The sequence below is a fragment of the Taudactylus pleione genome, unplaced genomic scaffold (assembly GCF_031769625.1).
Source record: "Taudactylus pleione unplaced genomic scaffold, aTauple2 ptg000142l, whole genome shotgun sequence".
Taxonomy (NCBI): Eukaryota; Metazoa; Chordata; class Amphibia; order Anura; family Myobatrachidae; genus Taudactylus; species Taudactylus pleione.
Window position 1 is genome coordinate 3309031 of NW_028284544.1, and position 24794 is coordinate 3333824.

General features: G+C 46.4%; 1 protein-coding gene across 3 annotated transcripts in view; it reads left to right on the forward strand.

Moving 5' to 3' along the window:
* PPP2R3A (protein phosphatase 2 regulatory subunit B''alpha) overlaps positions 1-24794 on the forward strand; it is a 203201-nt gene that overhangs the window by 52572 nt on the left and 125835 nt on the right. For 2 of the 3 annotated variants that reach the window (XM_088473842.1, XM_088473841.1), the window contains exon 2: positions 957-1066. The exons of the other annotated variant lie outside the window; for it this stretch is intronic. The gene's annotated coding sequence lies outside the window, so the exon portion shown is untranslated. The remainder of the gene's footprint in view (positions 1-956; positions 1067-24794) is intronic. 3 annotated transcript variants of the gene reach the window in all.

A 24794-nucleotide genomic window follows, 5' to 3' on the forward strand; every position in this document is an offset into this window, starting at 1 on the left:
GGGCACCTTATATAGGTTCCAAAACCCGCGAGACTCGGAAGGCGGGATGATGACGTTTTGCCTCGATTTCAGATCCGAGTCAGGCGGGAAAAGTCGAGCCTGACTCGGATCGGGGGGGGGTTCGGATTTCAGAAATCCGAACCCGCTCACCCCTAGTCATTATGAATATCTGTAACGGTTATTGGGAATGCCTTTTGCAGTGTGCATATACCAAGGTATGAGAGAGAATACATTTTCCTTCCACGTCCCACTGGTGCACCGAATCATGGAAGAAATATTCTTGTTGACACCCTCTCCTTTCTGCACGGTATTTTGTTACTTCAGGCCTGTTGGATGTTGATGGATTAAGATCAGACCTTTCTGACACATCTCAAGTGTTTTGTCATGAATACATTTTCTGTTAATTTACTGGTGGACTTTAAATATGCTCTGCTCTCTGTCAGAGTCATTTCTCCCACATATCCCTGGACAGTACGGACTGTGAATTTTACACGTATCTTTGGCTCCTTTCATCTTGTGCCAATCTGCCCAGAAAAGTAAATCTGCTGCGTTGGGGGTAGGAACTCTGGAGCTGATAAAACCATTTTATTTGCACATGGACTGCGAGACTTGGCGAAGATGAATTCCAGACAGTCACATTTGTGTAGAGGGCAGCAGGATAGTTCTTGTGACTTGTTTAATGTTGTATGTTCTAAGTTTTGCTGGTCATGTTCAGACTCTGGATTCAGGTGCGCAACACTCAGGTGCAGCAATATACAGACAAGCACAAGCCATGTTTTCCCATCTGAGTCCCAAATACAGTTAGCACCAGATTTTATCAAATGTATGGTTCTGTAGTCTAAACCCCCTTCTCGTTACTGTTGGAATACTTGTATGAACATTCGTTGTTCGTTTTTTTTTATTATTATTATTTTAATTCTTTTTATCCTTTTTTTTTTTTTTTTTTTTTTTTAAAGGAGATCTTTTTATTGGTACACATGTTCCATCCAAAGGACTTTGGAAAAAGTTATGAACTCTGCAGAGGAACAAAGCTGCTTCTGTCTGACTGCAGTGCTGCAGTAATCAGGTTTGTCAATTGTCTATTTAGTACGTTACATTCATTATTGTAGCCTCACTGGTTTTCTTGTGTGTTTGGAATGGAGGAGATAAAATGACTGAACAGAAATATTGTGGCATGAATGGAAACTATAAGCGCAACATTGCCACCAAACTCAATTCATATACTTCTACTGTATGCAAGAGTCACTGCCTAGAGAAACATAGAATAATTGGAAATGAGGAATTTTTGGAATAAAAGTAAGTGCCAGACAGGTCCTGTGCATAACTGTTGCAGAATGCAGGCTAAATGCTAGGTTCCGTCACACTGTGGTGTATACGCAGGGGCGTGTCTACCCATTGGCCAGGATGGCACTCGCCAGGGGAGCCGTCCGGCAGTGCCACCAGCAGCCAATGGGTGAACTACCCCAGGGGCTTGAATTAGCCCCGCTAGTGCCCCGGGCCCCACAAGTGTAGAGCAGGCCGCAGTGAGAGCGGTCTGCCCTACACAGTAACAAACGCACACAGCCGCCAGCGTCCACGGAGGGAGCCGGCTGGCGCTCACTCATGAGCTCGCCTTCCGGTTCCCCCCGCAGCGGGTGATGGGAGAGACGTCATGACGTCTCTCCCATCCCATAGTGCAGAGCGAGAGCGGGCCCGGAGGAGTGGACAGTGGCGGATGTCGGCAGGAGCGGGGATCAGGTAAGTTATTTTATTTATTTATTTTTGTGTGTGTGCTTTTTTTCCTGGCACAGCACAGGGGGGTGGCTACTAGGGGGCACTGTATAGGGGGGCCACGTTTTGGGGGGGTGGCCAGTACTGGGGGCTTACATTGCCTGGGGCGCTCGGATCTCTAGATACATTCCTGTGTATATGCTCCATAAACTGTGTCTACAGTGCTCATCATAGATAATATCCAGTATAGTGAACAGGAACCAAGTTTTTAAACTGCATGAAATATGCATTGATAAGGAGAGAATAAACTCAGAGTTCCTTGGACAGGTATGTACTGGGCACAGAGCACCTGTGTACTAGTATTGTATAGATCACCTGCTTTTTGGACATTGCTGGAGCAGATTAAGCATACATGTGGCGAGATAAATCATGTAGTCTCGTATGCCCTGTCTTGTGTAGGACAAACTTGATTACCTAAGTTAGGGTCCTCAAGCCTGATGAAGTTGTCATCTCATGATTGGTAAAAATATGAGATGATCGGTCCCCACCTCCCAGGTACACTTGTAAGGTTGGTATCAAGCTCTGCTGGATGTCTAAAGATGGGCATCCTCCATAACATAAATCACAGAGAGTGCAGCAGTAGTAGATATTTCCTTAAATTAAAAAAATCTGTATTTTTTCCTATTTCTCTGTTTTTATCCTGTTTAAACGAGAATATATGCAAACACACTCAAACTTGTGTACATTATAACTGTGACTAATTCAGTCATTGTGATGTCATTATATCATTTGAAGGGGGGTGGCTATCTTTTGCTATGTGGGGGGGGGGGGGGGATATCAATTTATATTGTGCAAGGGTTGCCCAAAAGTGGGTTACCCTTTCATAGATGACTGTGACCTTCACGGGCGGTTGTATGTAGTCTCGACATGTTAATATTAACCTATGTAGTGCACCCAAGAAAGCTGCCTCACCAGGTACTCCTGTGTGTAGAAATAACAATGCAATGGATCTGATGATTTTGTAAGGATTGTCTATAATGATTTATGTTCTGTATTACCCCCATTACATGTTATGTCATCCAGGCATTGCCTATTCCGCCCAGTGTAACCTAGGTGGTACGCCTTTCTGGAAATCTAATACTCTGTATTTCTACTTCAGGGTCCATAGGGTATCCACAGGATACCTTGGGGTATAGGTGTGACGTCAGTCGCTGGGCACCATAGAGTTAAGCTTTTCAGCCTCCCAGGATGCACTAGGGTCCCCCTCCTATACCCCGCCCCCGAGCCAAGGCACCCCAGTTTAGTTTGGTGCCCGGCCGGCGTCGGGTGCACCTGTCGGAGTGGGGGCTAGAAGAGCCCCTGAAGCTTTCTTCAGTGCAGCTGTGGCTGCACATCTGGATGTACAGCATGGACAGTCAGTCCTGACGTCCATGCTGTCTTCCCTACACCCCCGCCGGTACCAGAACGCCGGTACCGATCCGGGGATGCTGGTGAGCATCTGGGGTCACAGCTAGCGGTGACCCCAGATGTTCCGGACCATGGCCGGATCCAAGGGGGACAAAGGTAAGCAGCGGGGTCCCGCGGTGGGTCCCCGCTGGTCACATGGTCCTAAGTCCCCAGGCAGGGGGCTCCCTGGGGACTGGCTGCAGCGTGGAGCCAGGCGACCAACCTGCGCTTTCCACTACCCCCTGGGACAGCGGACCGCTGCAGAGCGGTAGCGCTGCGGCGTCCCAGGGGTTAAATGCATGCCAGGGGAGCGCGCCTTCCCTGTCTCACAGCCGGCGCCTCCCCCGCTGCACACAGCCCTCTCTGCATGCTGCCGACTGGTCCTGTGGCAGCGCTCCTCCCCCAGGCCAGCCTCCTCTCTGCTCCTCGGCGGCCATCTTCTCCAGAACGCATGGTGAACGCTGCTGGAAGCGCTGGACGGAAGCATCGTGGTTTGGGTCCCCCCGCATACCTCTCCTCCGCTGTGGCTCAGGTCTGTGTATGCAGCGCTGTGTCCTACCAGGCCCTGTGTCTGTGTAGTTGAGTGATCAGCGCTGTTAGTGCAGGAATTGTTATTTCTCTGCATTGTATGTGACTGTGCTAGCGCTGCCTGTAACTTTTCTTCTCTAAACTGTCAGCTTTATTACTGTCCCTGTTCTTTCTGCTAAAGCCCTTGCGGTGCGGTGCTGCAGGGTGGTCTCTCGCCTATTTAATACTTAATTGGTGAGAGAGGTCACATACGTGGTGCCATCATGTCTGAAAGTGATTTTCCCCTCCGGCTACAGTGTACCACATGCAAAGTACCGTTAGCGGAGGGGGAGGGTAGCGCGGAGGGCCTTTGCCGGCAGTGTTTGTCCATGGCGCGGCCTATTACGGTTACAGCACCGGTACAGGAGCCGCCCTGGGCTTGTTTCGCTCAGGCGTTAACAGCTTTAGTGGGCCAGTTAGCTCCGCAGCCCGCGTTTACTCCGATGGGTTTGTCCCAGCAGTCTGTGGTGTCGTCACTCATGCAGGGGTTCCCACGACAATTGGTGGTACCCCACAGTCTCCCTATTTCCCCGCTCCCGGGTTCTCAGGAGCCAGCGTGGGTTAACTCCCTGACGAGTTCTGTACAGCACTTGTCGGATGTGTTGCAAGGGGAGTCTGTGATGCGGCCTCATAAAAGGCCGGTGGCGTCTCTGTCCGCTCCTTATGAGGATGACGAAGGGACGTCTGATGATGGGGAGATTCTGGATCCTTACGATCAGGAACCTCTCCATACTAAGGACGCTGATGCTAAGTCCAAAGTATATATTCCTGGACTTAATTCGGGCGGTCCGCACAGCCTTGGTGATTGAGGACGAAGTTCCCCCAGCGGCTAAATCTAAGTATGCCTTTTTCAAAGATGTGAAGGGCGATGCCACAGTCTTTCCTCTTTCGGGTCAGTTGGTGGACCATTTAGAGGAGGCGTGGAAACAGCCTGGCAAGCGATACCAGCCGCAGAGACGCCTGGCGGTGGCTTATCCGTTCGCGGATAATTATTTTGCTAAGTGGGAATCCCCTCCACAGGTGGATTCTCACGTGACCCGTCTTGTCCGTAGTGCCACATTGCCGATGCCATCCATATCCTCCCTTAAGGATGCTACGGACCGCAAGGTAGAAATCTGCCTGAAGTCCGCTTATTCCCTTGCAGGGGGGGCAGCACGGCCGGCTATGGCCATTTGCTGGGTTGCCAGAGCGATGGAGCGCTGGGCGGATTCATTAGAGGCTTCTTTTGAATCCGACTGTCCGGCCGAACAGGCGGAGTTGATTGGCAATCTCCGTGATTCGGCCACCTACATCAACGAGGCGGCTCTAGACATTAGTACTCTGGTGTCTAGAATTTCTTCAGCAGCGGTAGCTGCTCGTCGCACCTTGTGGCTGCGATCCTGGAAGGCGGACGCAGATTCCAAGAAAGGTCTGGAAGCGTTGCCGTTTACCGGAGAAGTTCTCTTCAGTCCGGATCTGGATAAGATTGTGGCCACGCTGGCGGCAGCCAAATCTGCTTGTCTCCCGTCGGCCGCTGCTCCTTCTGGTTCTGGACCATCGTCCTTTCGGTCATCTAGGGCCCAGGGCAGACCCAAACCACAGTCGTTTCCTCGACAGGCTGGCCCTAAGAAATCGGTCAAGCCCCGGAAGCAGGCATGGAGTACCAGACGTCCAGCCCCCAAGCCAGATGACAAGCCTGCGGCCTGACGGTCCGGGCCTCCCTTTGGGGGATCCCAGGGTGGGAGGCCGCCTGCTACAGTTCGCCCAATGTTGGTCGACCACTACGACAGACACTTGGGTTCTGGAGGTGGTTTCCCACGGATACGCCCTCTCCTTCCGGCACAGACCCCCGGCTCGCTTCTTCACCACGGGTCTACCATCAGACCGGAACAAGGCTACGGAGCTGCGGAAGGTATTGCACACTATGCTCCAGGCTGGAGTTATAGTGCCTGTTCCATTCTCCCAGAGGGGCCAAGGTTTCTATTCAAATCTATTTTTGGTACAGAAACCCAATGGGTCATATCGTCCGATTCTCAACCTCAAAGCACTCAACAAGTCTTTGCGGGTCCCGAAGTTTCGGATGAAGACCCTACGGTCCATCATTCTGGCGCTGGAACCTGGGGACTACATGGTGTCATTGGACATACAGGACGCTTACCTGCATGTCCCTATTCTTTTGCGCCATCAACAGTTCCTCAGGTTTGCAATCCGCAGCGACCACTTCCAGTTTCGGGCGTTACCTTTTGGCCTGGCAACAGCACCACGTGTTTTCACCAAGGTGATGGCGGTCATGGCGGCTTCTCTGCGGCTGCAGGGAGTCCGCATGTTGCCGTATTTGGACGACCTGTTATTGGTGGCAGGATCTCCAGAGCTCCTGTTACGCCACTTGGACCTGACCATTGCACTGCTGCAACGGCACGGCTGGCTAATCAACTGGCAGAAGTCCACTCTAATCCCGTCTCGGAGGATTCTGCATCTTGGAGCCTTATTGGACTCGGGACAGCAAAGGATCTTCGTGACGGAGGACAAGATCTCTGCTTTACAGTCAAGGGTGCGCAGTTGCCTGCACAGCCGCCTGGTGTCCTTACACTCGGCGATGAGGTTACTGGGCTCCATGGTGTCGGTGTTCGACATGGTGGAATACGCCCAGTTTCACTCCAGACCTCTGCAGCACCTGATCCTGTCCAAGTGGAACGGGCTGCCTCAGTCTCTGAAGTCCCAGACGATTGTGCTCACCCAGGAGGTTCGCCTGTCCCTTGCGTGGTGGTTACAGACGGCCCACCTCAACAAGGGACGTCCGTTCTGGGTTCCAAATTGGGTCCTGTTGACAACGGACGCCAGTCTTCGGGGCTGGGGAGCAGTTTCGGGTCCACACTTGTTCCAGGGCAGGTGGACGCCGACAGAAGCGGAGCTTCCAATAAATATCTTGGAACTCCATGCGGTCTTCAATGCTCTCCAGCAGGCACAGCGGTTTCTCCAGGGTCGCCCGGTGCAGGTCCAGTCGGACAACGCTACCACCGTGGCCTACATAAACAGGCAAGGAGGAACTCGCAGTCGGGCGGCTCTCGTAGAGGTCTCTCGGATCCTGGTTTGGGCGGAGCGCAATCTTCCGGCCATATCAGCGGTCTTCATCCCGGGAGTGCTAAATTGGGAGGCGGACTTTCTAAGTCGCCAAGACGTTCATCCGGGGGAATGGTCCCTGCACCCGGACGTTTTTCAACTACTGGTGGACAGGTGGGGTCTTCCAGAAATCGACCTCATGGCGTCCCGGCACAACAACAAGTTGCCTGTGTACGGGTCTCGCACAAGAGACGAAGGGGCGTCTCTGGTGGATGCTCTGTCCGTCCGGTGGACGTTCCGGTTCGCCTACCTGTTCCCTCCGGTCTCCCTTCTTCCACGGGTAATCCGGAAATTCAAACAGGAAGGAGGGACGCTCCTGTTGATAGCTCCCGCGTGGCCCAGTCGGCACTGGTTCTCAGACCTTCAGGGTCTGTCCGTGGACAGTCCTCTGCGGTTGCCGCTACAACCGGACCTTCTGTCTCAGGGTCCTTGCCTTCACCCGGACCTGACTCGGCTGTCTTTGACGGCGTGGCTGTTGAGACGGCCATGCTGAGGTCCCGGGGGTTTTCCAGCTCTGTGGTGCGTACCATGTTACGAGCTCGGAAACCGTCTTCCGCGAGGATATACCATCGCGTGTGGCATACGTTCTTCCAGTGGTGTCGACCGAGAGGTTATGCACCGCGGGAGTTTCGTCTGTCTCGGATTCTCGCCTTCCTGCAAGCGGGACTAGATCATGGGCTTCGCCTTGCTTCTTTGAAGGTACAGGTTTCGGCCCTATCTGTCTGGTTTCACCGTAGGATTGCTACAATCCCGGATGTGCGCACCTTTTTGCAGGGTGTTCTCCGCATTCAGCCGCCCTTTGTTCCACCTGTGGCGCCTTGGGATTTGGCTGTGGTCCTGAGGGCTCTCCAAGGACCGCCGTTTGAACCACTGGGCTCAGTGGATCTTAAATGGCTAACAGCTAAGACTGTTTTCCTTCTGGCCATTGCTTCGGCCAGACGTGTTTCTGAGTTAGGGTCTCTTTCTTGTAGACCCCCTTTCTTGTTTTTTCATGGGAACAGGGCAGTGCTCCGCACTCGGCCCGAGTTTCTTCCCAAAGTTGTTTCCCAGTTTCATGTTAACAAGGAAATAGTTGTTCCGGCCTTTAACTCACCGGGTCTTTCCGTGGGTGAGGCCTCTTTGGATGTTGTGCGGGCCTTCAGGACTGATGTTGACCGCACTTCTTCGTTTAGGAAGTCGGACGCTTTGTTTGTCCTCTATGGCTTCCGTAAAAAGGGTTGGCCTGCTTCAAAGCAAACTTTGGCAGCCTGGATCCGTATGGCTATTTCTGAAGCTTATCTTCATGAAGGCCTACCGGTCCCACCTTCTCTGAAGGCTCATTCCACTAGGTCTGTGGGTCCTTCGTGGGCAGCTCGACGTGGTGCCTCGGCAGTTCAGATATGCAGGGCTGCTACGTGGTCCTCTGTCCATACCTTCGTGAGGTATTACAGGTTTGACACCTTCGCCTCTCAGGATGCTTCCTTCGGGCGGCGGATTCTCCTTTCTGCACAGGAGCGTCCCCACCCTTAAAGGATACTGCTTTGGGACATCCCCAAGGTATCCTGTGGATACCCTATGGACCCTGAAGTAGAAAATATGAGATATGGTAAGAACTTACCCTTGTTATCTCTATTTCTACGAAGTCCATAGGGTTCCACAGGACTCCCGCCCTGTCGCACCTGTGCTGCAGATGGGCTTTGCTCTGGTCACCGGTTTTCCGTCTCCCTCTGGTGAGAATGTGATTCTTGTATGTGTCCAGATCTTTTTTTCTCTCTCTTCCTTCTCCTCCTCCGGCCTATGGCTTGATAACTAACTGAGGTGCCTTGGCTCGGGGGCGGGGTATAGGAGGGGGACCCTAGTGCATCCTGGGAGGCTGAAAAGCTTAACTCTATGGTGCCCAGTGACTGACGTCACACCTATACCCCAAGGTATCCTGTGGAACCCTGTGGACTTCGTAGAAATAGAGATAACAAGGGTAAGTTCTTACCATATCTCATATTTTTGCTCATGGTTTATGCACCTACTGTAGAGTCTTTTTGGAGAAAAGCGCATATATATAATATTTTCACAGATAGTGTGACAGTAGAAGTTAGCAGTCATTGGAGAAAAGGTGAATGAAATCACACACACAGTGATGAAAGTTCCTAATCTAATCTCTCTCATGTTTTCCCCATGAAGACCTCTCATTTGTATATGCTTAATATTTAAAGTCGGTACTTCCATCCCCATGATCATTTACCTAGAAGTTTTAGCTGTGGTTTTAAGAAGTGATGCTGGAAGGCACAGACTTCTCTCCTAGAACAAGGTGTGGTCCTCGGAAACATGATCTCTCGCTGCATGTGGCCCCTTGTGTTTCTAGGCGTTTAAAAAGATGTTTTGATCTTTTTTTCTCGGTTGCTAAGTGAGATTTTATTCACTCGGGTAGCAACCAAAAGCTGAATAGGAAGATGTTGCAATGTATCTTGACAAGCTGGGGCTAAGTGGGGCAAGATCTGCATTAAACCTGGAAGCATTCCAGCTCACACGGCGAGATTGTATTTCCACTCTCCTGGTCTCAGATCTTCTTATTGCAGACTCTGAGCTGTTGAGATGGCATTTGGCAGCAAAATTAACATCTGCCTTCTAGTGCATTGGGCTTATCCAGCTCATTATTCTCCATGTATTCTGGCCATATGATAGTCAGCATACTTGTATTTTTCTTGCCACGTCAGGTGAGATACGGACATGCTAACATTTTCTCCAGTTTTGTCGGGGGGCTTCTCAAAACTAAAAAACGGATCATTTCTCGCATCATGGAGGTGATGAAAAATATTTTGTATAATGTTTGAGGTTACTTCCTACACAACCTTGTGCATTCTTAGTAATAATCATTTTTCTGCCTTGGGGTGCACTGGCATTTTATCAAAGCAAAGGGTGGAGGTGCAGAGTTGTGCCAAAATGTCTCTGGTTACTCCTATTATGCACAGTCTCAGCCTCTCCATACACAACAGTCTATTTCATGACTTAACTCTATATGGATAGGATACATACAGTACGTGCTCTATGTGCACTCCCAATGTCCCTTTATTATAAATAATAGTTTATAAATAGTTTTAACATTTGTCTAATGCTTACCTCCGTGTTCAGTGATGGATAAATATACCACTATCTGAGCCTGTGCAAGACAGATTCCTCATTACCTGTCTTATGTGTTACTTCCCTATCCGATAATCTGCTGACTTTCCATCTACGTCATACCCACATGGAGTCCAACTGTGCTGACCTCCCTGCATTCTAGAGTGCAGATATTTTTCTTTGCATGCTGAACAATAAGTGCTCATCATTGTTTGTGTATTTTAGTGTTGTTATTGCATTATATGGTAATGTGTAACTTTTGGAATAAAAATGACATGCCTAATTAAACACGAAGACTGGAACATGGAAATGGATAATTAAATCTGCCGCTGGTTACATTTCACCCATAAAGTTAGTATTTTTTCGCACTGGCAGAGAGTTCACATTCTGTGCTGAACACGCTGCTCTTTTATTTTTCCACTGTCAGGTGACATGAAAATGACCCTGCTGTGGGCTGGAAGCCATGTACCTCTTGCTCGCAGAGTGTGTTGACAAATGTCCTAAGCAAGGCTAGTTGTGCCTCTGGTTCTCTGCCTCCAAACCTAATATTCCCTTTGCAAGCAGTTGATGACATGCTGGTTTCTTTATATTAAATATAGGGTGATATGTTTCAAGCCTTAGGCAGTGGAGAAGTTGCCCATACCAACCAATCAGCTTTTAACTGTAATTTTCCTGGCCGTGCTAGAAAAATTTACAGTTAAAAGCTGATTGGTTGCTAAGAGCAACTACTCCACTTTATCTCTCTTAGTATTCAATTTAGGTGCGAAAAGTCAGTTTCTGCGGAAAAGTATCGCCAGTGACGTCATTTCACCAGGCGAAAACTTATCCCCGTATTCAATTGTTGACTTTTCGCAGATGCGAAAACTCAATTTATCGTTCTAGGCAAAAATGATTCGCCTATGAAACCAGGTGGAAAAAAGTGCAGAATTGAGGTTTTGGGCTGCAAAGGTGGGGAAACCACCCTGCACCCCTGGGACAGGTCCCCAAAGGTTAACTGCGTCAAAAAAAACCTAAAAAATTTGAAAGAACATCCCAAAAAAATGACTTTGAAAAAGGGGGAGGGGGAGGTCTGCAAGTATGGGGGAGATTTTTTTTGTTTGTTTGTTTGCAGGTGCTTGCTGAAGGTGCGTTTTTCTATTGTGTTTTTTTTTTTTAAACCACACTTTTGAGATTTTTAACTAAGCTTGCACCCATTTTCATGTACCCCAAATTTGCTGGGACTAGTTATTTTCACCCAAAAAAACTGCTCAATGCTATTCTTCACCACTTGTGCAAAAAATGCGCAAATTGGCAGCTATTGAGAGCATTTAAGTACCCCAAACAGCTTCAGCAGGGCTATTCAGGGGTATCTATAGTAATCCCCAATGTTGGTGCATCTTTTGGGGGGTGTCAGACAGATTTCCCCAAAACTGACAGCACTTTTCGCCTGTTTGCGTTTCACCGGGTCCCGTTTTCACGTCCTTTGGAATTGAATAGGGCGTTAAGCGTGCAAAACTTTTCCGCAGGTAAATCCAGCGATAACGGCGAAAAGTACGGCATGCAAAAAGCGGCTAATTGTATATGCCCCTTAGCGGCATGACACAGCTCCCCCGGGATCGGTATGTATGTATGTATGTATGTATGCCCGCCAGACCTGAGCCCGGCAGATCAAATCCCGATGTCGGAAGGCCGGCAGATGAAGATCCCGACTAAGGTAATTAAATACCCTAACCTTCCCTCAGGGGTGCCTAACCCTAACCTCCCACAAGGGGTGCCTGAACCTAACCCTCCCGGGTGAGTGCCTGACCCGAACTCCCCCTTCCACTAGCCTAACCCTCCTGGGGGGGTGGGGGGGGGTACCCAACCCTTAGTCCTCCTGGGAGACCCTAACCCTACCCCTTCCACCCCCGCGGCTATTGGCTCCCAACGCTACGATCGGTATACGTCTGGATTTCAGTGTGGGGTTAATGATGGGCGTCGGTATTTAGATGCCTATTATTAGTCCCATGTCAGGATTTCAGTGTCTGGGAGCCGGCGGTCAGCATTTCGGTCGTCTGCTTCCTAACTACATCCCATCTCCCCCATATCCTTTTTATTTAATTTTTGGGGCTTCTCAGAGCATACTGAGGAACGCCTGTATGGGCCAGATTCAGAGTTGAATGTGAATATGCTATAATTACACTTGCATTGAGCGCACGGAAATGCGGGCCATATGCTGAGTGGCATGTATCTGTGCGGTCACATGCTTGGTTTCATAGCCGCCATTATCACTGTGCACGTGCACCGGTCTTATCCTGGTTCAGGACATGCCTCTGAAAATGCACAGCGAGGTGCGAGCAGAAATCTGGGCTATCTAGTGCCTCGGGGCTAGTGGCGGTTTTTCCATGTGCGGTAACAGTATCGTACCCGGCACTTAAGTCGAAAAATGTAGTTTACCGTAACTAAGCCCGGGCATTAGTAGTGGCAGACTGCATTTCCCAACTAAGGTCCCGGGCGAGATGCAGTCAATTGGATAGCTGCGGGCACTCATCCCGGGGGTTACAGCCCCTCGCTTCTAATTGATTTCCACCCACGGTAATTCCCAAAGTCAAGTTTTTATTTCCTTAGAAAATGTTCTATACTGTTCCCAGGATAACCAGCTGTGCTGAATGTATTACAACTGGGAACTTCAAACACACAATGCATGTAGCACCATGCAGACCATTACCAATGTAAACCGGTAATGCCCAGAACATATGTGAGGGAATAAATTGATCAACATTGTTCACTATAACACCATTGCTCTTATAAGGGAACTTTAAACTTGAAATTTGCCATTACAAAACCGATTTCAAAATGCGCCACTGACTGAAGTAGATTTAGGGTTGTGGTGTGGTCAGCATTGATATGGGACTGAATGTAGTGTGGTAGGAGATTTCCTGTTGTACAGGTGTGAGATTGACGAATCTGGTATAGTTCAGTCTGCATGGTACAGCTTATTACAGGTGTTTTTGTACATTTCTCTTACCCTTGTCACAAGTCCAGAATACTAGTTGTATTTTTGTACTCACATACTGTAACTGTAGTTTAACAGCATGTTTCAGCCCCTCCAATGTCCATTGCAAATGCAAACTCCTAATATAATTTGATATAATTGCACCATGTAATATACTGTTTATTTTTTAGAATAATAATATAATATAATATGCTATTTTTCCGATCATATAGACGTTTTATGTTCTCTGGATTGAAATGTGCATTTTGCTGTGTGTAGGACTAGGACGTGGATGTTTAGGATGACTAGCCTCACTAGACTATGCCAGCTATGTTCACATGACTGGTTACTTTTCAAATATAGAAGACGATAGCAGCGAGTGATACGTCCTAGATAATTGCTGTGTGACTTGTTCCTGTGGTTGTTGGAGATTAGGGGGTGGCATGGTTATTGTGTTGTCTGTATTTGTCACAAATTGGGCATTGCCTGTTACCATGTTATTGGCACTGTAAATGTATGCTATTTAAGTAGATCCTAGAAATTCTATTACTCATACCACAAGCTGCTTAGAGTTATCCTCTTGTTATTGAATGCATCAGGGGCTGCTATAAAGATGGTGTTGATGCCCATAGCAAGATTTCAGTTTCGAAAATAAAAGCAAATGTCTGGATGAAATATCCAACATCCGTTTCTGTGCAATGTTCTCAATAAATGTCCCCAATCCTTCAATATCTTGTTATTGTGTAAAGGTGTGCTTTATATAAGGCTGGGTACACACCTGGACGACTAGGGAACCAAGCATCTTGGCCTTGTGGTGTAACAATATATCACATCGCCATACACACTGCACGATCCTCTGTACAATGGTGTGATATATATCGTTACATGTCTTATGCAAACTATAGCTCATCGTCCCATCTGATGTGCAGCACATCTGATGGGAAGATGCAACCATCCAATTCATCGTACGATAAATAGGGTGGTTTCCAGGGTACACACTATATGATGGTCCTTCTGATCTGTCGTTGATGATATATCGTATAGTGTGTACCCAGCTTTGTTTGTATTTATTTTTTTAACCCCATCTTGAATTAAAAACTGGTCTGGGTAAAAGAACATCCGCTAATGCAACAAATATTACTTCAGAAACTCATGAAGAAGAAAATATTTGTAAGGCAAGATAGTTATAGCTGTAGTAACTGTTTCCTCTTGTAATGATGTCGGGGAGGTGGTCTCTGACCCACTGTGGCAGGCTCTGTTATTGTGGTACTGCCTGTTGCAGAGGATATGGGATTTCTGACACAAACAAGTAAGTGTGTGAGTGATGTTAGACTAGGGAAGTGTTTGGGAGAAACGCCGACTTGTTCATTGAGAAGTCTGATGAACTCACAGCAGTGACATTTCACACATCTACAGTATGAAACATGTCCTGGGAATACCCCACCCACAAACCGTGGCAAGGCTATTCTAACTGTAGTCTGTATATAAATTTCCATCCTAATAAATACATTTTATTTCCAATAAAGTTTGGGTTTTCCGTGTACATTTTTTTTTTTTTTTTATTGAAGCAGGACCTATCGGTTCAATTGGAAAGATTTGTACAATAATATCACAATAATGACAAGTTAAGAACAATCTGAACAAGACAAGTCGCCGTTATAAAAGCAAACCGTTATAATGTGTGGTTCACAAACCATAACAATATATTTATAATACATATTTACTCAGAAAGTGAATACTGAATGAAAGGAATGTCACCCGCCTCCTGGAGTATGAAAGAAAAATATATATAAAAACATGTGCTTCTATACCTCATCATGGGGTCACCATCCAACAATCTCAACCTGTACCACGTGTAAATTTTTTTTTTTAAATAAATTGGTGCATCATGACCTCTGTTTCATATAGAGGTGCATTACACACCTTCCTGCATCAGTGTGATGGTAGCCTCAAAGGCCCTGCACTGTACATTCTGGATCCCTTTCCATTCCAGTTTCTAGCGCTGTCTGTGGTTTGATGTTATCACCATTCTCATCATGACACTGCCACGGTCACATACAGTCCTTACTATCATAATAACATGAATAGGATCGGTCACTGCCTCTCACACCATCAGTACACGCAGCTCCAGCTTTCATCTGATTAAGTACCAGAGGGGCGACTAGTGGAGTGAGGAGGAGTATTCACCATTCTGCGGAATTAGGATGTGCTACATTAGGTAGCTGAGAGTGCTGGGCAGGGGCGTTTCTAGAGAGGAGGGGGCTCGTGTGCAGTCTCTGACACGGGCCCCCTCCTCTCTGTCTGGCGGCCAGCAGCGCACTGAGCTGTGCGTGGCCAGCACTGGAGTTAGACTCTGGGCACTAGAGTGCGCCCAAAGTCTATAGAGGATGCGCTGGTCAGCGGGAAAATGGCCGCGGCGGCCATTTTCCCTGTACTGCGCATGCGCAGACTATGAGAAAATGGCCACGATGGCCATTTTCCAGTCGTTTTTACAGCGCCGGACCCCGCGCAGACGTGGGACTCCGGAGAGGTAAGTAATTCTGTGTGCGGGGCCCCCCTGGGCCCAGGGGCCTGTGTACCCTGCACCCACTATAGATATGCCCCTGGTGCTGGGTAAGAGCAAGTGTATAAACACCGAGGTAGTAAGGGGATGTCAGAGTAGGAGCTGAGGATTTATGTAGCTTAGGGCAGAATACAGTGCATTGGGGCAGTTTCCGCAGAAAGGATAAATGGCAATGCAATGAGAGACGTTGGAGAGAGCAGGGTAGGTGAGTTGGCTGCAGGTGGGTGATATGGATGTACTGGAACAGGTCGAAGGGTCTCATGTTGTAGTACATGTATATGTGTTGTTGTTTTTTTTTTTTCTCCCATTTATTTATATATTATGTATGTGTTTATATACTCCTTTGCAGAGTTGTGGTACAGAGCCTGGTCTCCCTTCGTGGCAACTGCTGGCTGGGTACACACTTAAACAATATCTGCCCGATTTATAGATTCTGGGCAAATCCAATGACAAATCGGGCATATCGTTACAGTGTACAAGCTGTGTACTAGTTAGATGTGAGCCCATTTGCCGTTTCGTAAGGGCAAATTACCTACATCGCTCAGTGTGTACGGTTGATTGCGCACTCCCTCGATCGCTAGCAACGGTCGCTAGGTTTGATGTGTTGCACATCAAATTTAGCGATAACGCTAGTGACCTGTGGTGTACTAATGAAGGACGGAACGGTGATTGTTTCATCCTTCATTAACTCCTTTTAGTGTGTTTGGGCATTCTATTGTGTACGGGCAATCCCCGCTCAAAGGCATTTGTTTCGTTGTCAGAACAAATGCACATCGCTCCAGTGTGTACCTACCATACAGTGTGTGTATGCCTGATTTGCGTGCTCCCACGGTCGCAGGTGACCCCTTCTGGTCATCCCTGCGGTAGGGTCAATCAGAAGATCGCTATCGATGCTATGCTGCCGAATGGCATGTTAGATTGCGCCGTCATCCCCTGCATCGTGCACGTGTGTTTGCATGGCACAATGCAGGGGCCTGTCTGATCGGCTGGCTACACATCGTTCTAATGTGTAGTCAAATTAATACATGTGCTTCTGCCAAGTAATGATCTGACCTTTTACAGCCGTTTGAAAAAGCCCTTTTAACTACTTGCCATTAATGTGCGGTCATTGAGCAGTAGTATAGTAAGACAACACATAAGATATTTACTTCTCTAAATCCTAATACATTGGGCATACTGATGCATGTAAACGCATCATTTATATAATCAGCCACTGGTATCTGTAGGGAAATTCTTCTGTTCCATATTTGCTATGACTTACTAATCTGATTTGTTGTCACTGGAGGCTCTGGAAACATTGTTTTGATTTATTCTGTTTCTTAGCTACAGTACATATTTGGGGTTGAATAAGACTCAGGGGTGCTTTACCCCACCTAGATCCATGTGTATGTTATTTATCTCACAGGAATGGTTCTTTCGCCAAATGTTTCTGCTAAGATGACAGTCAAATAATTCTAGTTTTACATATCTTAAAAAAAACAACAAAAGACTTAATATAACTAGTCATGATACTTGCACTATACACTGAGGCTCATGTACACAAGTACAGTACAAATGCCATCATGTGATGTGGTATTTTGGGTTAGTATGGCAATATCGGTGTTGGTGTAAAAGGGAGTTGGGTAACTTGGGTAGATTTGGTATATTTTACAGAACAAGATCATTTATATGAGATCCTAGTGGTGAGAGTCGAGAGTCCCATGAATTATGGATGGGGGCGCAGACTTCCCCTGGTTGTCGCCATTCCACGCCCTCTGTACTAAAGGACTTTATTCTTCTCACCATTTGCCAGTCTCCCGTTACAGAAAAGACCACTCCTAGGCACACTTTAGTAAATACAGTATTGATGTTACCTCACTCATCATTTCATTTTAGGTATGAATGAGGATAAATGCAGTAGTATTTTAGTAGATAAACCTATTTGTTTCTAAGCTAACTGTATTCACTTCTTATACCGTGCACATATTTAGGCTCTTTATTTGCACATGTGCACTTCCTTAGTCATAATTTTGTTTAATTATCTTTAGGGAATTTCATAGTTTTAAATGAACTTTAGCCCTAATTTATCTTTCATCCACTAGGGGACACTTGAGGCTATTACACTGGGGTATAGAGGCATGGAGCTGGCACTTTAAATAATTATATATTTTTTTTCTTCATTCTTTTACAATAACATATTGGGGATCCTTCACCACCTCTCTAAAAGGTGTGGATCCGGGTCGCTGGCGCCCCGACTCAGTCAGGCAGGAGTGCACAGGGCTTATTTTGAAAGCACCTGACAGCTCCACCGCCGCCGCTACAGAAGAGAGTGTGTGCCCTGATCGGAGAAGTGCAGTGAGTATTAAACCCAGCTGCTCGTTCTCCGTATACTGCCTAAAGCCGTCCTCCACCTCTACAAACGCCGACAGGCCGGGGAGGAAGAACATAGGGCTGTGAGTACAACACCTTCCGCTGTTACAGCGGGGAAGGAGTGCTAGGTAGTGCGGCACTAGGTGGCTGTGCTCAAGAGTGGGACAGTCAGTTCCTATTATACTGAGGTCGGCAGGGTAGCCATCTTGGAGCTGGGGAGGAAGAAGGGGGCGGCGCTCAACACCGCGGGCTCTCTCCCTGCGCAGCAACAGGCTGCTGTCTCAGGGCTGCTGATTATAGTAACACACATTTCTGCCTGCTCTCCTCCCTACAGGCTGAGTACAGGTGTAGGTTTACTGAAGGCTACTTGATTCTCCTGGCACCTGACATCCCTTCTACAACAGGGTCCTTCAAAGGGCTGTGAGTACACTGGGGTGTTTATAATTGGCTTGTGCTGCAGGGAATCCAGTAATTAGAGGGTGAGACTCACACCACTCCCTTCCCTGTGTCCCATTAGCTTTCGGATTGGCCTGCGTCAAAACAGAAGTTGGCGAAGTGGATTCTGCTGACTTTATGATAGGCTTATGTTAGCAGCGATAGGCAACCTCCTCCATCTATTTCGGCGCATTCCACGCGCACTGTGGGTACACCATACCTTTTGTGACGTTTTATCGGTTTGACATGTTTTGGCGGCTTCAGCATCACGCTTTGGCCGTCGTGTTCTGCAGGATCCTCAAGAGCGTTCCCGCCCGTGGGGAAAACTTTGCGACGTCCCTAGTGTTATAGCCTCCAGTGTCCCCTAGTGGATGAAAGAGAAATTGGGATTTTGGTACTTACCAGTAAAACATTTTCTCTGATTCCACACCGGACACTGGACGTCCACCTCAGCGCTCTTCGCCTGCCTGTTAGATTGGTTCTGTGTGTTTGTATGGTTCTGTTTGTTGTCTGATTTTCGCTTCTCTTTGCTACTCTTGTTCTCCATCTCCTCTCGGTCTTCATTTTGCTAAACTGAGGGGCTGGTGGGGCATAGAGGGGGAAGAGCTTCATACTTCTAAATTATTTAAAGTGGCAGCTCCAGCTACCCACGCCCCTATATCCCAGTGTAATAGCCTCCAGTGTCCCCTGTGGAATCAGAGAAAAGGGTTTACCGGGAAGTACCAAAATCCCATTTTTAGATGCTTTTTAACCTCTTCACTGAGGACGACGAGTGGGTCTCTTCCTCTGCGTATGCATGAAAATTGCGGAGAATGAGTCCCACTTATCATCCGCAAGTTAAGAGTTGCATAAAACAAAAAAAAAAGACTTGCCTTGCCCCAATGGTACCGTTTGGGGTAAGTGGCACAATAATTTCACGCCAACGCTTGGTGATGTCACGTAATGCGACGGTGCTCCCCTGCACATCAGAAAACTGTTTCCATAGTGCAAGTGGTGGAAGTACATCCTGGTACAAAGGTTGGGGCACCCTCGTTTTAAAAGATGGGTCTTCTTTTTTCTAATAACGTGTCCCTCAGTAATGGTTCGGTCACCAGAACATATTTCCTACCTGACCACGCTAACAGAAATACTCTCAGACCGACATTGTTTTGTTAAATAAACATTGTTTGATAGGTGCTACAAGCACACCATTCCCGTACTTGTGAAAAATCAAACCTGAGAGAATTTTACAGCGTATCATACTGCTTCCCCTAGAACAGTGGTCCTCAGGACCCCAAACAGGTCACATTTTCCAGGTTATCCAGCAGGTGCACAGGTATATTCATTACTCACTTACACCTTTTAAAAGATCCAACGGTGGTGCTAATTATTTCACTTGTTATTCTGTGAAGAGACCTGTAAAACATGCACTGCTTGGGGTCCCGAGGACCGAGTTTGAGAACCTGTGTCCTAGAGATTGCCCTGCTTCAGATATCAAAGAATTCATAAGCCATTCAGTCCTATCTTGAAACCAGTAGGGAACCTTTAAGGAGCCTCGGGAGAAGAGACTTATTATTTTATTTTTAAGGTGCTTTGCCACCTGGCTCCTAGTATCTCTCCTGCCATGTGGTAATTGTCTTCACATCTAGGTTTTCAACGTGACATTTATAAAATGTGAGGCCATCCCAACATCCTATGTGAAACTGCCACATGTGACCTGTCACAGTGACGCATTGCTTGCAGCAGGGTCCCAGAGACCTCCTACTCACTGTGTGTCATCCACTTTCTTTACAATATTAAGCTTAGAACTTAGTAAAACTTGTAATTAGTTGTGTGCTCTGTATGTTGAGTTACAGCCTGATGTATGTGTCACAGAGTGCCTGTAACTGGATACTTAGCACTGTTCACTCATTTATCTGTGAGCTGTTCCATCTGCTTACTTTCCTCCTTTGCTTTTTTATATGGTCTGTGAGGTTGGAAAGGGGAAGTTTAGGGTGTTACTGGGATGGATTATTCCTCTTGGGAAGATGAGCCACCTGCTTGTGTAAATAACAGATTAGACAAGGCTATCTTATTGCATTCACAAAAGCTATTTGTCTCTCAATTTGTGAGCTACAGATTCAATGCTGTGATTTTTTTGTATTCCCTCTTGAAACTCGTGAAGAATCTGTGCAAGGGACATAGTGGACTGTTGTAATGACTTCTGGTCACTGTCAGGAGGATCCTACAGACCCTATTATCACAGCCTTATATTTATCATCACACTTTCCTCACTGTACCAGGCACATCTTTCACTTGTAGGCTTTCCTTTTGTGTTCTGTTCTTGTAAACAGTTTATGCTCTTCACACACGTGCCTCTAGTCTTTCTCCAATCTGCAGCTATGGTCTGTGGTCAGTTGTGTGGAAAGCATCCATATCATAATAATTAGAAATTTAGATAGCCAACATTTTCTCAGCCTATAAGTGGATGAGCCAAGATAATGCATCATGCTTTTAGCATTATCCCCGTCACGCTTTTAGCATTGTCTCCACCCCGCTGGGTCTTAATTGTAGAATTTATCTACCTAACTCCCCAGTGACGATATACCCCTCTATGGCAGTACCTGCCTTGTTCTCCCCTCACACTGTTTCATGTAGAGTACAGGGGAGTATGTCTCAGAGGGGACCGATCATTATTATTATTCTGCCTACTGCAGCTGATCTACGAGATTGGCAGCATAGTGCCTAGTTCCCCTTTCATATCTGCTACAGAATGACAATGGGCATTTGTCGGCTGTCATAGAATGCTACCGCACAGTCATAGGAACTGATTTCCTCTTTAAAATATAGGGACAAAGGATGGCCTCGGTTGCATTGTATGTGTCAGTAAAAGCCATTAAGTGGTTAAACAAAATTGTTAGCGCTGTACCTCCCAGTCCCCAGACATGTGTTCCCCTCTGTCCTGCTATGGGGGTTCTGTGCCAAGTCTTCGGTCTGCCCATAAGAGCTTCAATAATCCTGGTACTTGATTCAGGTATTAAAACACACTGGTCTTTTTATACTGTACATGTGTGCTTAAATGTGGTTGTGAAAAGAAACTGATTTTGTACAAAAACAGAAGAATTTTACAGTAGGTTGTTTATAGTTCAAACTTAACCTGAGTACAATTTATTACATATATCTATTGTACTAACTTACGAATGAGTTCAGCCCTCTCCCAAGTAGCTTCTTCATCTGACCAAATATTTCTGAAAAAATGTTTTTAATCTGCTGTAATCACTGACAGCTGTCTGCAAGATCTCGCAGGCCTGAGGATTGTCCTTAACTGAAGGCAAATGATATGAAAACTAGAATTGCTTGCTTCCTGGTATACTCTTGTAGGAACTATTGTCGGGACTGGAGATTTCCTGCATGACATCACATAGCAGTACACCATGGCATATTGTGCTACTGCACACGCATTATGTAATAATACAAACCATGAAAGAAATAGACTAGTGCTGCCTGTGAGGATTCAAACTATTTCTTTATTAGCAATTGCAGCCTCTGGTCCCATTAGATGAAGCTTTTCAAGGGTTATTTAAAATTGTGTGATCTGACTTGGTATCATACTGTAGCTTCACAGTTCTTTGTGGAACATGACTGGTTTGCCTAAACTAGAAGTTGTGCTCAGATTTACTTACATAAGATAATGGCCTCAAATGTATTTTACTGTCCTGCCACTTGTTGGCTATAAGGTCAGGTCAAGAGGCACATTAATTTCAGCCCATAATGATCTCTCCAGAAGTCTGCAGTCTGGCCGAGTCTGTCTCTGTACACTGAGAAGTTGAGGTCATATGTCTAGACTCCGAAAGCAGTGACCACCTCATCCCATACAGGAAAGGCACAACTCACTAGAATAAAATGCACTGGGCTCTTTACTTGGGCTCTTTATCTGTGTACCTAAACCATGCTTAACTTGTGTGGTCAGGAGAGATTTCCTCATCAGAGCTCACACCAGGCAAGAATAAGCTGTCTGCAGACTGGACTGGCCAGTACATACATACACTTCAGGGTATGCTATATAATCGTACTGGACCGACATCACAGTAAGTTACGTCACTGTTGGAGCATTACCATGGTTACTTGGCAATTTCTATCTCTGCTTTGATTTTTATGATACACTAGGAAAAGCATAATTTGCCCGTCTACTTCTGTTTTCACTTGCTGTATAGATTGAATATAATTTGATGTTTCTTCTGGGCCTGTTTGAAGGCTGTTTGGTGTATTAGGATTTGCGCAGGAACTGCGGTGTGAGAGTGGCTGCAACATTATTTTTGTTTAATGCTTTTCTACTATTGCAGGCTGGTGAAATGCGAAATAAAACAGCACATTTTTAATCAGTTATTTAGATATTTTATGGTGGGGGAGGTGAGAGATGCTTTGGACATCACTGATGTCTGTCTTGGCATTTATGACAACAAAAAAAGAAAACGTAGGATTTTCTAAAATGGTTAAAGCACCTTGTACAGCGTATTGAGTCATCAAACCGTTTAGATGACTGGTGCAAATTCTTCAGTCTCTCTCTTTATTTTCACATGCCAGAGTGCAGGATCCACAGACCTAAAAATAGGTAGATCAATAAATAAAGCATTCTCGCTGGATTTAAAGATTATTATTACTACTGGCAAACCAGAGGGCTTAAATTTATTTTTGGCCCTTTTTTTTAATAGATAAAGGTTTTGTCTTGGAGCGCCGTCTGTTTTATTGATATGTAGCAAGATCAGCTAATCTAACATGCTCTGCCAGATATATGGGGCACTGTCTCACTCAGTTGCATTTTATCCAGATGAGCCATCTTTTTAACCTTATAGATGCCTCTTCATAGTAGCAGATTCTAAATAGATGTGGGAGGAATGCCTAAAAGATGGTTGTATTTGTAGGAAAGCGTTGGGACGCTACCAGTTATTACAAAGATGTATTCCTTCAGGTTGACCAGTGTTACTCGGCTAGCCTCTGCCAAAATTAAAAATATATTGCAACCTCTATTGGACATCACGTTAGTTCTTAGACTATTTTGCTAAACTATAATGTTATGATTGCATTACATATTCCAAAATAAAAGGGCGGATTAGCAGAATATAACCCCTTCTGTTAATAAGGGGTTTTGAAAACAAGCTTGCTGCACCCACTTCTGTTCACTTTGGGAACTCTGCATGTAATTGTTCTAGACAGCATAAATGTAGAATTCCCCTCACACGAACTGATATGCTCTGTGCATGCTGCTGGCGGGACATTCACCTGAAGGGCAAATCAATAGCCATTGTGAATTGGTATGTGCGCAAAATCAATTATGCCACAGTTTGTATGAAGTGATATGAGTAAGCTTATTAATATATCCATAAAGCAGGCATGGGGAACCTCAGCCCAGGGGCCGTATAAGGCCCCCGGAATCATTTGGTCTGGCCCTCTGAGCATTTTTCTGCTAGCCTCATGTGTGCTAGCAGAGTGCCTACGATGTCACCCTGCAGCCAGAATCTATGCACTAGTGCCATCTGGAGCGTCCTTAGGACGCTTCAAATGGTCACACTGCTGCACTTACAGCTCCCCGGAGCATCCTCCAGGCATTGCTATAATCACCGGCAATTGTGGCCCCACCCCCGTGTTGCATCACATGAAGGGCACGTGGCCTGCACCGGGCCCGCGAATAATGTTTTATATATATCACAATGGCACTGTGCAGAAAAAAGGTTGCCCACCCCTGCCATAAAGTATGTAAATGTTACCTTATTGGTAACAGGACTTTTGGGGGGCAATTCAATTGTGGCACGCTCCCCCTGCTGAGTGTCTATGCAAATAGGCGCCCAACGGAGTAATTTAATTGTTGCTCCGTTCGTACACCTAAAGCTGCGGGTGGACACAGTCCTTCTCGCAACCTGCTTAGGTGCGAGAAGAAGTGGGTCTAAAGTCCCACTTTTTTGGCTGCTCAAAACAGCTGTTTGGGTGCCCTAACCACCTCTTTTTAGACTGTTTTAGTCATTGTGTGCGGCTAAACCCGGTGCTTGTGGACGTGGTACATGCTAATGCACCCCCGAACGGAGAAACAATTGAATTGCTCCGTTGGCGCCTATTTGCATAGACTCCCAGCAGGGGGCGTGCGCCACAATTAAATCGTCCCCTTGGACTGAAAAATGTGTGTGTTTAGAAAGTTGTACAATATAAAGCCCTTATCCATATGGTTTGATTAGTATCCTAGACCTTGCCCTAATGAAGCTTTTATAATGGTAAAAACAACATTGATTATAAATTTGTTATGATAGTAGGTTTTGATCAGATCTAGGTTGAGTCCAACACAATTGGTTAGATTGGCATTTATTGCAGTATTTAGGTCCTTCCGTAGCTGTGGATGTATGCATTAGGAAGAATGCAATATCTAAATGTTCTCTGACATTGCTGAGTGAAAAGGGTTAATCGCCTCTGTCACACATTTTTTGGGATGATCTGAGTGGTATTTACCAGTCTGGAAACGTGCAGAGACTACAGTGGAAAAAATGTGGATTTAGGAATGAAAGAATTACAGGATCATATTTCTTGTAGGCTAAATATATATGAGAGTGTTGAAAGGAAAGTTTGATAGTCTGT